Raw genomic sequence first — 16,956 nt, forward strand, 5'->3', positions numbered from 1 at the left:
CTAACCCTACATGGAACAAGCCTAATAGGTATATATCGATGGAGACACCGAATAAGCCGGATGGGGGTACAAGAAGACCACTTCATTGTTTCCGTTGCAGACAGATTGGTCATTATGCCAGTGAATGTCCCAATTCTAGAGCCAGTGATGATTATGTGTTAGTATGTACAAATTACAAGCAGGTAGATAATACTCATCAGCAATGTAATGCTCTGTTTAATTTCAATAATTGAGATCAGTAGATCGAAAGCCAAGGAAAAATAGAGGAGATAAATCAAGGTCCTGTCACGGACATACATATAATTACCTATATGAATAGATAAAAGTATGTAAAAGTAGGTTAATTGTGTAATATCTTCTAGAGAAGCTTCTTAGAAGCTTCATAGATGCTACTTTGACTTTATAGGAGTCTATAGTTGACTTTTAGGTTAGAAACTTGGTCAACAAGTTAGCCATGTGCCACGCATGTTGGAAGCTTAAAGAACAAGCTAACTACGTGGTCCATCCATAGAAAACTTGCCTTGCAAGCAAAGGCATGTGGCCTAGAAAGTCAACATATATTGGAGGTCTTATAGAACATCGCCACGTGGCTTCTAGTTAGATAGTATATATAGAGGCAATAGTGAAGCCCTCTTCACTCTTGTCAACTCCTTTCTTGCTTCTAGTCTACTTTCAAGGGTCTCTAGTTTTCTTGTATTTTGGCAATAGCCATTCCAGTTTCTTTCTTAATATACATATTCCTATTTTGTCCTATTTCTTTTTGAGAAAAGTCTCACTTACTCTTTAGCTTTCATCGAGTTCTTGTCCCTGACAGATTGATAAGAGTACACTTACAATATCAGAGCTTTGTCTTTTCTTGATTAAGAGTGGATTACCCCTTTTTCTTGATAAGACATAAGCGCATTAGAAGTTGCAGATTACCCTCTTTTAAACTGATATTGTTCTTAGTATTTTCTTTGTTATCAATTCCTCTCTTCTATTTGTTTTGAGCGTTGTTAGACATCTTCTCTTTTCTAAGTGCTACTATGGCAGAGCTTGTTGAAATGAAGAGTGCAATGGCACAGATGCAAGAACAATTGAGGGAGTTAATGCTTGCGATGCATCAACTCAATTTACCACCACAAGGAGCAACAAGAATGGTAGGAAGTGAAGATATAGAGATGATTGGGGCTGCTTCAACATCTGCACCAAACCATGTCCCTTCTCCCAGAATGGAACACCCTTCGAGTGTTAGAGAACCGAGAGTTGCCTTGCCCGAGAAGTTTGATGGTACCAGATCCAAGTTTCGAGGATTCATCAATCAGGTCCAACTAGTGATTGAACTTCAACCCCAGAGCTATCCAACTCCAGGGTCACAAGTAAGATTCATTGGTACACTTCTTTCAGGTTCAGCATTGTCATGGTTTTCATCTTTTCTTGAACGACGAGATCCAATATTGGATAATCTGGAGGCTTTTTTGGCGGAGTTTCGATCCATGTTTGGAGAACATGATGCAATTCGTGTTGCAACCAACAAGATCCGTATTTTGCGACAAGGCAATCGATCAGTAACATTATATGCTTCGCAATTTCGACAACTTGCAACTGATATCAAGTGGGATGATGCCGCACTTGTGAGTCAATTTCTCTACGGATTACAATATGAGGTAAAGAAATTGATGCTTAATTTACCTGATCCTCAAACATTGAGTCAAGCAATTGACTTTGTTGTGAAGTGCGACAATCGACTTTTTGAATTTCGATCGGAGAGTCGCACAAGTAGGCCTCAACGTTACTACAATTCAATGGCAACACCGACGTCTCCTCAACACATACCTTCGGAAGTAGAGGATATGCAAATTGATGCGGTACGTTTCAAACCTCTTACTGAGCAAGAAAAGTCTCGTCGTCGACAAGAAGGATTGTGCTTATATTGTGGAGAACCTAAGCACACTGCTCAACATTGTCCAAAGAAGCGACGTAACTACAAAATGAGGAGTACGGATGTCAAAGAAGACAGTATGTCAGAAAACGAGTACGTCCAGCTACAATAGGGACCGTGCGGCTGGAATCTTGTACAACTTCTAATAAAGGTCCTATCCTCTCCTCAAAACCATCTCCTTGTTTTATAATAGATGTGCGTTTAGGACCTAATAATTACAAAGCCTCTGCCTTGGTAGATTCAGGAGCCTCATCTTGTTTTTTAGATGAAGAATTTGCTAGATGTCATAGAATATCATTAATACAAAAAACTAAACCTGTACACGTAGAAGTCATAGATGGTCGTCCGTTGTCTTCTGGAGATGTAACTCACGAAACACTTCCTGTAGATGTAGTAATAAATGGTCATAGTAGTTGCGTAATTTTTAATATAATTAGATCTCCCTCTAATCCAGTAATTTTAGGCTTATCATGGTTAGAAAAGTATAATCCTCGAATAGATTGGATTTCTCGTAAACTTGATTTTCCTCAGAGCATTAGTAACAGTTCTATTAACCAAGTAAAAAACCATGAGTCTAGTATAGTAAAACTCACACCTATAGGTGTAAAAGCATTTATACACGCAGCAAAAGAAGGATCAACTTTTGCTATTTATGCTGCACTTATTTCTGAAAGCGTAAAGACTTCAAGTGGCATTCCAAGTCAATATCAGGATTATCAAGACGTTTTTGAGAAAAAGAATGCAGATATTCTTCCTGAGCATCACCCATACGATTGTTCAATCGATCTCAAGGAAGGAACTCAGCCACCATTTGGACCAATTTACAGTTTATCGCAAGATGAGTTGGCTGAACTCAAGACATATATTGACGAGAATTTAGCGAAGAATTTCATACGCCATTCAAAATCTCCAGCAGGAGCTCCAATTTTATTCGTAAAGAAAAAAGATGGATCTTTACGAATGTGTGTTGACTATCGAGGACTCAACAAGATCACAATCAAGAACAGGTATCCATTACCTTTGATATCAGGACTCCTTGACCAGTTAAATCAAGCTAAGATCTATACAAAAATAGATCTAAGAGGAGCATATAATCTAGTACGGATCAAAGAAGGAGATGAATGGAAGACTGCGTTTCGAACCAGGTACGGGCATTTTGAATATAATGTCATGCCTTTTGGACTCACGAATGCACCAGCTGCTTTTCAACATCTCATGAATGATGTATTTCGTGAATTCTTAGACAATTTTGTCGTCTGCTACCTAGACGATATCCTGATTTATTCTAAGAATGTTGAAGAACATGAAATACATGTTCGTCAAGTATTACAAAAACTCAGAGATGCAGGATTGTACGCCAAGATGGAAAAGTGTGTATTTCACACTACTCAAGTTGACTTTTTAGGATACATCATTTCAAATGATGGTCTTATGATGGATTCTAAGAAAGTCCAAACAATCATGGATTGGAAGATTCCAAAGACTGTGAGAGATGTCCAATGTTTCTTGGGATTTACCAATTACTATCGGATCTTCATCAAAGACTTCTCACGAGTTGCAGCTCCACTTACACGCTTGACTAGTAAAGATAAATTCCAATGGAATCAAGAAGCGGAAGCAGCATTTGAAGCCTTGAAGACATCGTTTGTCTCTGCACCAGTCTTATATCGTGTTGATTTTTCCAAGGCATTTTTTATGGAAACAGACGCATCGGATTTTGCCTTGGGTGCAGTTTTATCACAAATGGGAACAGATGACAAACTTCATCCGATAGCTTTTCATTCAAGAAAATTCTCAGCAGCCGAGATCAATTATGAGATCCACGATAAAGAACTTCTTGCAATCGTGGATTCCTTTCAAGAATGGCGTCATTATCTAGAAGGTGCTTCTAGTCCAGTCACTGTGTATACAGATCACAAGAACCTCGAGTATTTCATGTCAGCACGCGTGTTGAATCGTCGTCAAGCTCGTTGGAGTATGTCTTTGTCAAGATTCGACTTCATTATCACTTATCGGCCAGGAAAACAACAAGGTTTGTCCGATGCCCTGTCTAGACGTTCTTATTTTGCACCAAAAGAAGGAGATGCAGCTTTTGAGCAACAAAGAACGGTCTTCTTGAAACCGGAGCAATTTCATCTCCGAGCAGTGAAATCAACATTGACTGTTGATTCAACTTTTCTCAAGCAAATCCAGTCCAGTATGTCCTCAGACCCTCTTGTTCATGATATCGAGAATAATTCTTCCAAGTCTCATGATTCTTCTAAGTTCGAGTTCAAGAATAATCTATTATATTTTGAAGGACGCCTATATGTTCCAGAAGGAAAAGCACGTTTGCGTGTTCTTCAAGCACGTCATGACTTTCCAGCAGCAGGGCACTTTGGATATAATAAGACTCTGGAACTCATATCAAGAGATTTTTGGTGGCCACAAATGTGGAAGTCAGTCAAAGACTTTGTACAATCATGTGATATTTGTTCAAGATCAAAAATTCCTCGACATCGACCTTACGGACTTCTTCAGCCATTACCTATACCAGAACAACCATGGTCTTCTGTTTCTATGGATTTCATCACAGATCTTCCAAACTCAAGATCTTATGATTCTATATTTGTGATAGTAGATCGTTTCACCAAGATGGCACATTTTATGCCATGTACAAAATCTATCACAGGTGAAGAAACAGCTAAGCTTTTCATTGATAATATCTATCGCTATCATGGATTACCTAAAGATATCATATCGGATAGGGAAACTCAATTTGTGTCGAGATTCTGGAGGACTCTTTTCAAGATTTTAAAAGTGGACATAAAGCTATCTTCAGCTTTCCATCCTCAAACTGATGGACAAACAGAGCGCGTAAACCAAGTCTTGGAACAGTATTTAAGGTGTACCATCAACTACCAACAAAATGATTGGACAAACCTTCTACCATTGGCAGAGTTTGCTTATAATAATACGGTACATTCCTCCACGCAACAAACACCTTTCTTTGCCAATTATGGCTATCATCCACGACTTGATACTTTTGATTTTTCAAAAGTTGATAATCCTGCAGCAGAAGATATGGCAAATCGGTTGTCAGAGTTACATGCAATAATGAAGGCGCAGTTGAAGAAAGCTCAAGAACGACAAAAGATAAATGCAGATGTATATCGTAAAGAGCAACCACAACTCAACGTGGGTGATAAGGTATGGCTACTTCGTCGCAATATCAAGACCACTCGACCTTGTGACAAATTGGACTATCGTAGGCTTGGCCCCTTTTCTGTTTCTGAACAGATCAACCCAGTTGCATATCGGTTACATCTACCGGAGTCAATGAAGATCCATCCTGTATTCCACGTGTCTCTTCTTGAACCATATAAGACAGTGGATATACAAGGAAGAAGACAAATGCCACCGCCTCCTATAGAAGTAGATAATAATGAAGAATTTGAGGTGGAAGAGATATTAGACTCAAGGCGGCTCCGAAATAAGCTGGAATATCTTGTTCATTGGTGCGGATATGATATTAGTGAGCGCACATGGGAGCCATCCAGGAATCTAGCAAATGCATCAGCTAAAGTCAAAGTTTTTCATCAACGACATCCATCAAAACCAAGATGAAAACCTCTCTTATAAAAGAGACAAGATTGAGGCAAGATAACATTCAATTTCCTATCCTTGTTTGTAACTTCTTTGCATTTTGTGATGCTAATTAGATGGAGAGCCAACAACCAGCGGATTCAACTCAAGAACCTTCGTTTGCTGACTTACCGGATGAGACATTGCGATTGTCACAACCTTCAAGACGACGCAACCGAAATGAAGACCCTCAAGAACGACATGTTCTTCCTCGAATAGATGGTGAGATACAACGCGTTTGGTATCACGACCTTGGAAGAGATTCTCGATGTTTGGTGATATTATTGGAGATAGGAACGACTCTTGATGGTGTTTCAAATGTATTATTTGAAGGAAGTTATGAAGGCCTCAACAGTGATCAAATAACAGGGTGGTCTTCTCACCCTGGAATGGGACACTATCGATGGCTAAGAGGACCCATCAACTATCTTCGAAGAGAACAAAGATCAGAGTATGTAGCAAATACAATTCGCCGCATATTAGATTTTCTCAATATATAATCACCGCTCCTCGTGGAACTCGTCCCTAGAAGGGGGGGTAATGTCACGGACATACATATAATTACCTATATGAATAGATAAAAGTATGTAAAAGTAGGTTAATTGTGTAATATCTTCTAGAGAAGCTTCTTAGAAGCTTCATAGACACTGCTTTGACTTTATAGGAGTCTATAGTTGACTTTTAGGTTAGAAACTTGGTCAACAAGTTAGCCATGTGCCACGCATGTTGGAAGCTTAAAGAACAAGCTAACTACGTGGTCCATCCATAGAAAACTTGCCTTGCAAGCAAAGGCATGTGGCCTAGAAAGTCAACATATATTGGAGGTCTTATAGAACATCGCCACGTGGCTTCTAGTTAGATAGTATATATAGAGGCAAGAGTGAAGCCCTCTTCACTCTTGTCAACTCCTTTCTTGCTTCTAGTCTAGTTTCAAGGGTCTTTAGTTTTCTTGTATTTTGGCAATAGCCATTCCAGTTTCTTTCTTAATATACATATTCCTATTTTGTCCTATTTCTTTTTGAGAAAAGTCTCACTTACTCTTTAGCTTTCATCGAGTTCTTGTCCCTGACAGGTCCTCAAGATTCACCAGTTCATCGGGTAGAAGTAGTCCAAGCTGTCCTTATAAGAAGTCAACAAATAGGAAAAGGACCAATTCAATATTTGGGTGATCTTGAAGCGAAGGGCTAATTGAATTCAAATATGGGGCCATCCAATCCAAGTCCTGATATGGGCCCCTTACTCAGTATAAGACCTGAATCGGTTGTGCATCTTAATGAGGTACCAATTACGGAGGCTTCGGTTCCGTGTCAAGCTGTTCCGTTCTCTACACAATTTTAGGAAACATCCTTTCTGTTGAAAGATCCTCTAAGAGACGTGAATTCCAAGGAACCAATATTAGCCTAATTGGGAGAAAAATCTTACCTATTGAAAGAAACGATTTTACAAGCTCCGTCAAATTCAATTCCAGTAGCTTTACCAATTTCCAATATAGAGAAAATCAATTTACCTGTGTCGGTGTCTAAGACTGGGAAGAAGAAACAAACATTAGAAATTACCACTAATATAGAATCATATGATATTTTAAAAGATTTGGGCACCATACAGTCCACGATCTCGATGAAGCAACTATTGGCGGTAGGACCTGAGTGCCAAACTATCTTGAATTTCTCATTAATTTGTCACAAAACTTGAAATAAAGAAATTCGAGAAGTAAATTTGAATCCCGATTCGGGTGCACCTACGATTGATGTCTCAATTGATGGAGTGTTACTATTGGGAGTGCAAGTAGATGGAAGATCTAGTGTAAATCTTATGAATGCCGCTACAATGAAAGAGTTGGGTTTGGATCACTTATTGCCTACTACAGTGGTTTTAAAAATGGTTGACTCCAGTCAAGTTAAATCTATGGATATTTTACGAAGTATTGATATAATAATTACAGAGATTACTTACAAAATTGATTATATTATTTTTCAATTGCGAAGCTCTATATTGTCATACCCAATTTTATTGAGATGACCGTGGTTGTATCAAGTTAAAGCTCGAAATGATTGGGGCCATGGTATATTGACAATTAGGAAAGGTAATGATAAAATTGTGCTTCAAATGTACCTTGTTCAATATCACAGAGAAACTCAAGTTGTCAGTTCAGAATTCATGTCGGATTGTAAAGATGAGTCTACAAAAGAAGAAATTGGTGCACTTGATCCAATTTATGCTGATACAAGGAAAGTTGTTGAGTACACTAGAATGAACTACCAATGCAGAGGACCGAGAGAGTACTTAGTTCTTCCAGATGTTATTCACGATTTTGATCATATAATTACATATTGGATGAATAAATGGGATATTAATCACGTTAGTGCTATAGAACTGGAGTTGAAAAGTTCTAATGTGTCGGATTTTACAAAGTTTTTTGGAATTGAGTAGAATATCAGTCCATGGACTCCTGAAATTCCACGATGCCAACCAATTAATTTAGATATAGAGGAGGCTCCCTAAATCATTCAGATTTATAACGATATAAAAGACAAGAAGAAAGAAATTTAGGTGGATTACTTTTTAATGCATAAAATTACTTTCGCATAGTCATATGCAGATTTGAAAGAAATTTCAACTGAAGTTTGTGAGCATCGAATTATATTGGAGGAGAATGCTACACCAGTACGCCAAAGATAACATCGACTTAATCCAAAATACTCATTTATGGTAAAAGAAGAGCTGGATAAATTCTTGGAGGTTGGATTTATCTATCTAATTCGTTTCAATGAATGGATTTCATCAATTGTTATAGTACCAAAAAAAAATGGAAAAGTTTGCATCTGTCAAGATTTTTAAAAATTAAATGCGGCTATTAAGAAGGATTATTTTCCTTTACCATTCACGGATAGTATATTGGATGTCGTTGTTGGATATGAATGTTATTCATTTCTTGATGGATTCTCCGGTTATAATCAAGTTAAGATTGCAAAAGAAGACTAGTTAAAAACTGCTTTTATTACGGATTAGGGGACCTTTGCCTATAAGGCTATGCCGTTTGGGCTTTATAATGCACTAACTACATTTCAAAGGATAATGACGCAAGCGTTTCAAGATTATCTAAAAATTTCAATGGAAATATTTTTAGATGATTTTTATACATTTAGTACAAGAGCCAAGCATTTAGAATGTCTAGGTCAATGTTTGAATCAATGTGCCAAATATGAAATTTCTTTAAATTCAAAAAAATACCAATTTGGTGTGTCTTCTAGTAAACTATTGGATCATATAGTTTCGATGGCAGGCATTGCTACAGATTTGAATAAAATAAAGATTATAGTACAATTAAAGCAACCAGACACTGTTACAGGTGTTTAAGTATTTGTCAGCCATGTCAATTATTATCGATGATTTATCTATCTATTCGTAGTTATATGCCTTTCTTTGAAAAATCTCTTAAAGAAACCACCAATTGATGGGACCAGTCTATTTTGGACAAAAGAATGTACAATTGCATTCAAAACATTGAAACAAAAATTGGTTTCAACACCAATATTGGTGGCACCTTGTTGGACAAAACCATTCCAAGTTTATGTGGATGCATCTAATGTCACGATTGGTTCTGTGCTAAGCCAGAAAGATGACCGAGGTTTTTATCACCCTATTTATTATGTAAGTCGTCAATTGGTAGCATTTGAAAGAAATTATATAACAACTGAAAGAGAAGCATTGAGGATGATTTATTCTGTACAAAAGTTTTGACATTATCTTCTTGGTTATAAATTTTTTTTCCATGTCGACCATGATGCTTTAAAATATATGATTAATAAGCCTCAATTGAGTGGTCATATTGTACCATGGGTTCTACTCTTGCAGGAATTTGACTTTACTATTCAGGTAAGACCAAAAAAATCACATTCCAATGCGGACTATTTATCTCGGTCATCTAATATATTGGATAATGAATCCATTAACGATACACTATCCAATACAAAACTGTTTGCGGTAGATGTAATTACTCCGAAGTATAGTGAAATAATTCAATACTTGACATTTCAAACCTTCCTACCCAATTTCAATGAAAAGTTTAAACGATGCTTAATATTAAAATGAGCATTTTATACGATGATTGATAAAGCTTTATATAAACAAGGCAATGATGGAGTTTTGTGATGTTGTATTTATCAGATTGAAGTGCGTACTATATTGGAAGGTTGCCACTTGGACAGTTGTGGTCGACATTTTGCGGGGGACGGTACGGCTCCTAAAGCTTTACAAGCTGGTTATTAGTAGCCAACAATGTTTGCAGATGCCCGCCAATTCGTTTGTCATTGTGATCCATGTCAGAGAACGGGTCGACCTAGTGGAACTTCAGCAATGCGATTAGTACCAATTCTGGCTCAAGCGCCTTTTAAAAAATGAGAAATTGATTTTGTAGGACGAATTGTATTAGCCTCGAGAAATAGACAAAAATGGTATATATTGATAGCAACGGATTATGTAACAAAATGGGCTAAAGCCGTAGCTACAAAAACCGATAGTGCAAGTACAATAGCAACCTTTTTGTATGAAAATATTATTACATGGTTTGGTTGTCCACAAGAATTGGTTAGTGATCAAAGAACTTATTTTATAAATAGTACAATCGAAGCACTCATGGCTAAATATGAGATAAAACATTAGAAGACTACACCGTATCACTCTAGAGCCAAGGGACAAATGAAAAAGACTAATAGAATTTTATATAAAATCTTAACAAAAACGGTTTTAAGAGCGAGAACAAATTGGGATACTAAGTTGTTCGCAGCTTTATGGGCATACCGTACTATGTTTAAAGTTACTACCAATGCTACCCCTTTCCAATTGGTTTATGGCCAAGAAGCAATATTACCTATTGAATTGGAAGTCCAAAGTTTACAAATTGCTATAGATATAAGATTGGGAGATCATGATTCATTATGGTACCATTTAGAAGAATTAGAAAAATTGGATGAAACTAGAGCTAATGCATTAATGGTAATGGAAACTATCCAAAAACGAAGGAAGACTTATTATGATAGTAAGCTTAGATCAAAGGCTTTTATACCAAATGATTTAGTACTTCTTTATGATAGTCGATTTAAAATTTTTTTAAGAAAATTTCAAATTTGATGGCATGGGCCATATCGAGTTATTGACGGATTTCCAAATGATTCAGTACAATTGGAAGATTTTATGGGTGCTAAATTTATGACACAGATCAATGGCAATCGGCTTAAACTTTACTATATATAAATCCAGGATAGGTTTTTTGTTACAAAAGGGAGAGTCGACCCAATTGATTGGACCATAGTAAGAAGTAGGAGGGGGGCTCTTGACAAGCATCGTGTTTTCTTTTGTGGTTAAGGAGAAGATGGCAAACATGGTGTCTAAGAAAGCAAGGATGGAGATCGATTGGAAGGAACGGCAAGAACGAGTGTAGGTAGAGGTTACGATGTTGGAGACTAAACTAGCTGCATTAGCAAAGGAGGCCAATAATTTAGTGCAAACCAATATATCAGTTTTAGTGACAACACCTTCGAAGATACCTTTGAAATCGATAGAAGAATGGCAGAAGATGTTGGAGGAGTATGACAATTAAATTGCCCGATGTGAGTCTCAGGTACGGAAATTGGATTTGTTGAATGAAGATCTGACGGTGCGTTTGGATGGAGAATCCTCGAACACTAAGGCACATGACGAAGATATAAAGAAGAGAAGGTCACCAATTCAAAGGGTGGTAAGCCAACGCTGTTACGTCTTTATAAATTGAGGCTAAATAATATTTGCGAGGATGCTGCACAATTAAGAGTGAGGCTATGTAGAATAGGTAAATAAACTTTGTGATAAGTTACTGGTTGGTTATTGACAACCTTGAGAATTAGACTGATGGCTAGGCAGTTTAGTTAGTAACAGTAGGTTATTAGTAGAATAAATAGTTAAAAATTCAAAGGATGATAACCTTTGGAATTCACTGCCCGACGGATCATCTTTTGGTAGGATAAATAGGTTAAGAAAAGGTAAGCCGAGAGCTAGACTATGAGAGTCATAAGCCGAGGTAAGCTTAGTGCTACTTCTTTATTTTCTTTATTATTTGCTTATGAAGAATTGTGATTGAGAGAAGTATTGTTGAATTGATAATCATAGAATGGATTATGAGTTGAATTAAGATGGAAGTAGTAAGCTTCGGTGTTTTGTAGTTTGATAATTGATTTCAAATAGCCAAAGTACAATCAATTGTGACACTAACAGACCCAATTCATATAACCAATCTTTCCTCGTGTTGGAACCCACCTCTATTAGTTCAATTGCTTTGGTCTACTGAAGCTTAAACGCAACGAGAACAACAGTGGTCAACTACTAATTGTAAAATATTAGTTGAAGCTTCTAATGGAAAGGTTAGAGAATGGCCATGACTATTGCCATTTGCATTGTAAGTTGACAAAACAACTCATAGTTTAATAATAGAATATATACCTATTAAACTCATGATAGGTCAAAAACCTATTATATCAATTAAAGAGAAGGTATTGACTTGGAATGTGCTACCATGGAATGGACCATATGTGGTAATAATTGCATGATAATATAACTTATTTATTACAAGAATTAGATTGAATAAGGTTAAAAATATCAATTACAAAGAAATAAGTGAAGATTTTTAAACAAAGACAAATAGAAATAAATATAGAAGACCTTATTGATGACATGAATCTTCCAAGATAAGAGGATGAATTTAACTTGAACAAAAAAAATGATAAAAAAGATTTGAATGAAGGCATAGAGAATATAATGTGAATCAAATAATGTTTGAATTATTTGGTGCATATCAAAGGATGAACAAGTTCATAGGAGATAAATGTTGTATAGTACTATGACTATATGGTAAAAAATAAAAATATGGATGTTTTTATAGAAGAGCCTAGTAGAAAGATGTGATAGAAAAATAAGGATAAATGATAGTAAGATAATAAAAAGATTAGTCTTAATATTGTCTTTTAGAGGAGAAACTTCTATTTACTTTGTAGGAGCATAAATACCTTAAATAAAAGTAAATAAGATAAATAATTAATATAAATATATTTATAAGAAAATTATCAATAGATTCAAGCAAAAGTTATCTCAAATTATCAAATATTGATATCCAATAAAGATCAATTGTCAACTTAGATCAAAATTAGACCTTGAGGCATAAAAGTACATACCTATGGTAACTCCAAGGTTCTTTGATAAATTGAAGAGTGGAATTTGAGAGTAGACTAGTTAAGAGAATTTTAAGCATTGGTTTTATATCAATCAAGTTAATATTTAGGTTTTGGAAGATTTTCAAAGTTAGTAATATTCTTGATTAGATTAGAGTTTGAAAAATAAAATTATGTTTACAAAATTGAAGGTTTTTTGAGTTTTGTGGTGTATACAAGTGAATTTTGAGCAATGTGTTGGTGTTCTAGTTGTTAGTGTTTGTGAAGATTTTGAGGTCAATTGAACGATTAGATCAAATTATATGAAGATTTTTTTGGGTTGAGGTTTCAAAAATTAGAATTTAAAGATTAGCGAGTATTTTTAAGATCTTTAGCAATTTTTTGATTAGATTAAAGTGAAATCCTTTTTTTATAAAGACTAGACTTTATTTTCTATAATTAAGTGTATTTTAGGGGTAATTTAATGGTTCAAGAAGGAGACAATAGTACTAAAAGTTTAACATTTAAATTGGAGTAGGAGACAAGCCAACACCCAAGTAGAATTTAGAGTTGATCTTGTATTTGGTAAGTTTGATTTACTTCAAATTTTGTGTGATTATTGCCAACTTAGTTATTGAAAGGTGTATAAAATATTAAGCAAGATCAACAGGTTTAATTGATAGATATTCAGGTTCTACACCACCCTAAGCTTAAGTTAATTTAATTAAGGTTTGATTTAGGATTTTTTAAGGATTTCGTTAAGATTTGAATTAAGATTTAAGTATGAACTATTAAGATTTTAAATAAGATTAAAATAGGATTTTATTGAAATTTATTTAAGATATATTTTAGATTTAATTTTAATACTTTATTTGAATTTCTTTAGGATTTCTTCATGCCTCTTTTATAATTTCTTTGAGGTTTTTTTGGATTGATTAAAGCTTAATTAGCATGGTTAAGGTTTAATTGGAATCATTTAGGATCCTATTAGAATTAAAATCTTATTTTTGCAATATTCCTTCTACCTTCCACAGCTAGGTGCTTGGTATCATGTTGTGACATGATTATATGGTGAAAATATGACTAAAATATTTTTTTTATTAATTATTTATTATATTAATTAAACAAGAATTCAAAATATTTTAATAAGTCTTTTATGAAAGTCTCTTAGCCTATTTTTTTTGTCTTAATAGCAAGTAGATAAAAATTAGTCAGTAATTTTATCTTGTAAGATATAGAAATTCTTTTTTTTTATCTTAGAAAGGTCATTAATTGATAAAATCAAGATAGAAGAGGTAAATGGTTGATATGATTGATACTAGGGTCAAGTTGAGGGTAGGATTGGGCTAAAAAATCCTTAGGATAGGTTAGATTGATACCCAAGGATCGACTATTTGTGAGACAAGGTCGAAATCAAACCTTTGGTCACTAAAACGACCACCTAGGGCAAATTAGGGATTCATTTAGAGATCAAAGATTAGAATTTAAGAGCTAGCTTAAAGTTCTTTTTAGAGGCATAAGGATTGTTTTTTTAGGATTCTTAGAGATTTGATAATTGTTATTCAAAGTTAGGGTTTGTTTTGGTGATTTGGATTTTATATAATATAATTAAGATTAACAATTTTGGCTAGCTTGTGCAATTGGTGTAACATCTACATTTCAAACTTTGATATTATTTGGATTATTAGGTGCGCTAAGTGTATACAAAATTTTGTAATAATCTAATAGTGTGGTTTACAAATATTTGGTTTTTAGTACGAGAGGGTTTCAGAAGTTGGTAGTTTAGAGTTGGCTAGAATTTATATGATATGTAGAGATCAACTAGTTGGATCAAGATGAAATTTGGCATGATGTTGAAGGACTTGAAGATCAAGCTGTACACCAATTTTAAGTCAAAGTTAACGGTTTGAGAAGGAGAAATCACTATTGAGATTTTTGCTTCACTTTTTAAGTTGGTAGCTGAGTGACATTAGTGCAATTTTTGGAGGTTTTCTCACAATCTATAAGTTGGATTCGACTGAAAATTTGTAAGTGTATAGAAGACTTATATTGACAATTGCATGCAAAATTTTACATCAAGTGGACGGTGGGATCAGAAGTTATAGCTTATTAAAGCTCATTGATTAGGATTGGGGCTTATAAAAAAAATCTAAATTTCTTGAATATGAAAGTAATAAGATAATTGAGGTTTATGTGTATTTGAAACTACTAAGAAGAGTATTTTTTAGCACTTTTGAATTGGAATTTGGATTATATTCTTCTCATATGGGTAAAATTTATTAGGGTTTTTTGGATGTTTGTGAAACACAACCTCACCTTCTACAACTAGGTATTCGGTGCATTTCCAAGCAAGACAATATGTAATATGACATCAGTGCTTTCTCAAGTTAGGCTTCACATAATAAAAAATGAGTAATAAACCTGATACAAAAGTTTGAGGTAGGACGTATTAGAATTTATTTATTTTTATTTCTATTTAATAAAGAACAAGAATAAGAATTATAAAGGAGCTATATGAAGAGCTTCGAGTGAAGCTTCAAGTGGAGCTTCTAGTAGAGTTTCTTCTAAAGGACAAAGTATATACATGGATCCAACCATTGCAAGTATGTTTCAAGATTTTTCATTATCTATGCAGCAATAGCAAAACAATTGTACCACATCTATCAACAAATTTATAAAATTTAATTTAATATAAATTGTACCACATCTATGATATAATTTTTATTTCTATTTATATAAACTTATATTTTCTAATATTAGTATAATATTATAAAATATTAGTATATAATTCTATAATAACAGTACAATCTTTTTTGATAAAATTAAGTCTTTTCTTTCTCAATTAAAGGTTTAAAATATATTATATTAATTTCTATAAGTTTCAACCTTAAAAAATAATTTTTTGAAAACTTAAGGATTATTATCATGACTTGTTTTGTTCTTCTTCAACCAAGTCTTTGTGCTTAACATCTTTCAAAAAAATAATTATTAGATGTAATAGTTTGAATAATAAATTTTTCCAATAAGTTTGCTTTCAACATTGTTAATAATAAATCTTTGACATTATCTTTTAATCTATATTAAAATTAGTTGATAAGGATTTTATTATTTCAATCTATGTTGCAAGCAAGGTTTTGGAATATTATAAGCATAGATGGTAGTTGATTGTAATTCTTATCGTAAAGATAGAAGTTTTATTTATGTCAACCTTTTTTGATCACTTTCTCTAAATAAGATTGTAAATACTTCCAAAAATGAGTTTAGATAATATGAAGGTTGTAAATTCTTTTCTATTAAAGATTCAAATCAAAATAGAATTCTATCATATATGTAATATTTTTTTAATATAGCTTTTAGATAAAATATATATATAATATATAATATATAATAATTTAATTAAAAATATAGTATTAAATTTATTTTAAAAAAATATAGATAAAAATATCAAGATAAAAAAATTAGTATTAACATAATTTTTTTAATAAAAAATACTAATATTTTTTAGAACCATAAATAAAATAAAATAAGATAAATTTAAAAAATAATACTATAGGCATCTTTGAATAATTATAAAGAATATTTTTTGATAAAATTTTCTTATAAAAACCATGGAATAATATCCAAGGAGGATTGGTCGTAAATGAGGTTCAAAATAAAATCTTAGGATATAAAACTATATGCTTACAACAAATAAGGGAATCTTTTGTCCATCAAAGAATGGAATTTTAGAGCAAAAAGGGATATAGGTTCTTGAAGGTCCTTTAAGAGAACCTCTCTTGTTTTCTCTCAAGAAAGTGGTATTTTTAACCACTTACAAAACTTAGAATATGAAGCTTAAAAATCCATAAATTATATTTATAAGTTAATATAAAATATTTCTTTTAATAGTTTAGAAAGAAGTTTAAGAGATTATTATCATTATTTTTATTATTTTATTATATTATTTAAAAGACTTGTAAAAATAATTTGATTATGAATATTTTATATAAAATTTTAGATAATAAAATATTAAAAATTTTATTAAAAAAAATTATAATCTTCTATATAAAATATTAAAATAAAATTTGAAGTCATTCTAAGATTTTTAAATTTTTTTCTAAAATTCCATGTATCTAATAGAATTTTTTTTATTTATATATTTAAAATAAATACTCAATTATTACAATTAATTTTTATGTAATTACTTCTTTGGAAAAAAATTAATATTTTTTAGATGAATTTTTTTTTTTATTA

The 16,956-nt window shown here is 33.3% G+C and overlaps 1 long non-coding RNA gene across 1 annotated transcript; it reads left to right on the forward strand.

Moving 5' to 3' along the window:
- Positions 1–3,630: 3,630 nt before the first annotated feature.
- Positions 3,631–6,556, forward strand: LOC149987622 (uncharacterized). The gene is made up of 2 exons (XR_016497854.1): positions 3,631–5,110; positions 5,623–6,556. It is a non-coding gene; the product is annotated as an uncharacterized LOC149987622 (long non-coding RNA).
- The last annotated feature ends 10,400 nt before the right edge of the window (positions 6,557–16,956 follow it).

The sequence above is a fragment of the Physcomitrium patens genome, chromosome 16 (assembly GCF_059467195.1).
Source record: "Physcomitrium patens ecotype Gransden chromosome 16, ASM5946719v1, whole genome shotgun sequence".
NCBI lineage: Eukaryota > Viridiplantae > Streptophyta > Bryopsida > Funariales > Funariaceae > Physcomitrium > Physcomitrium patens.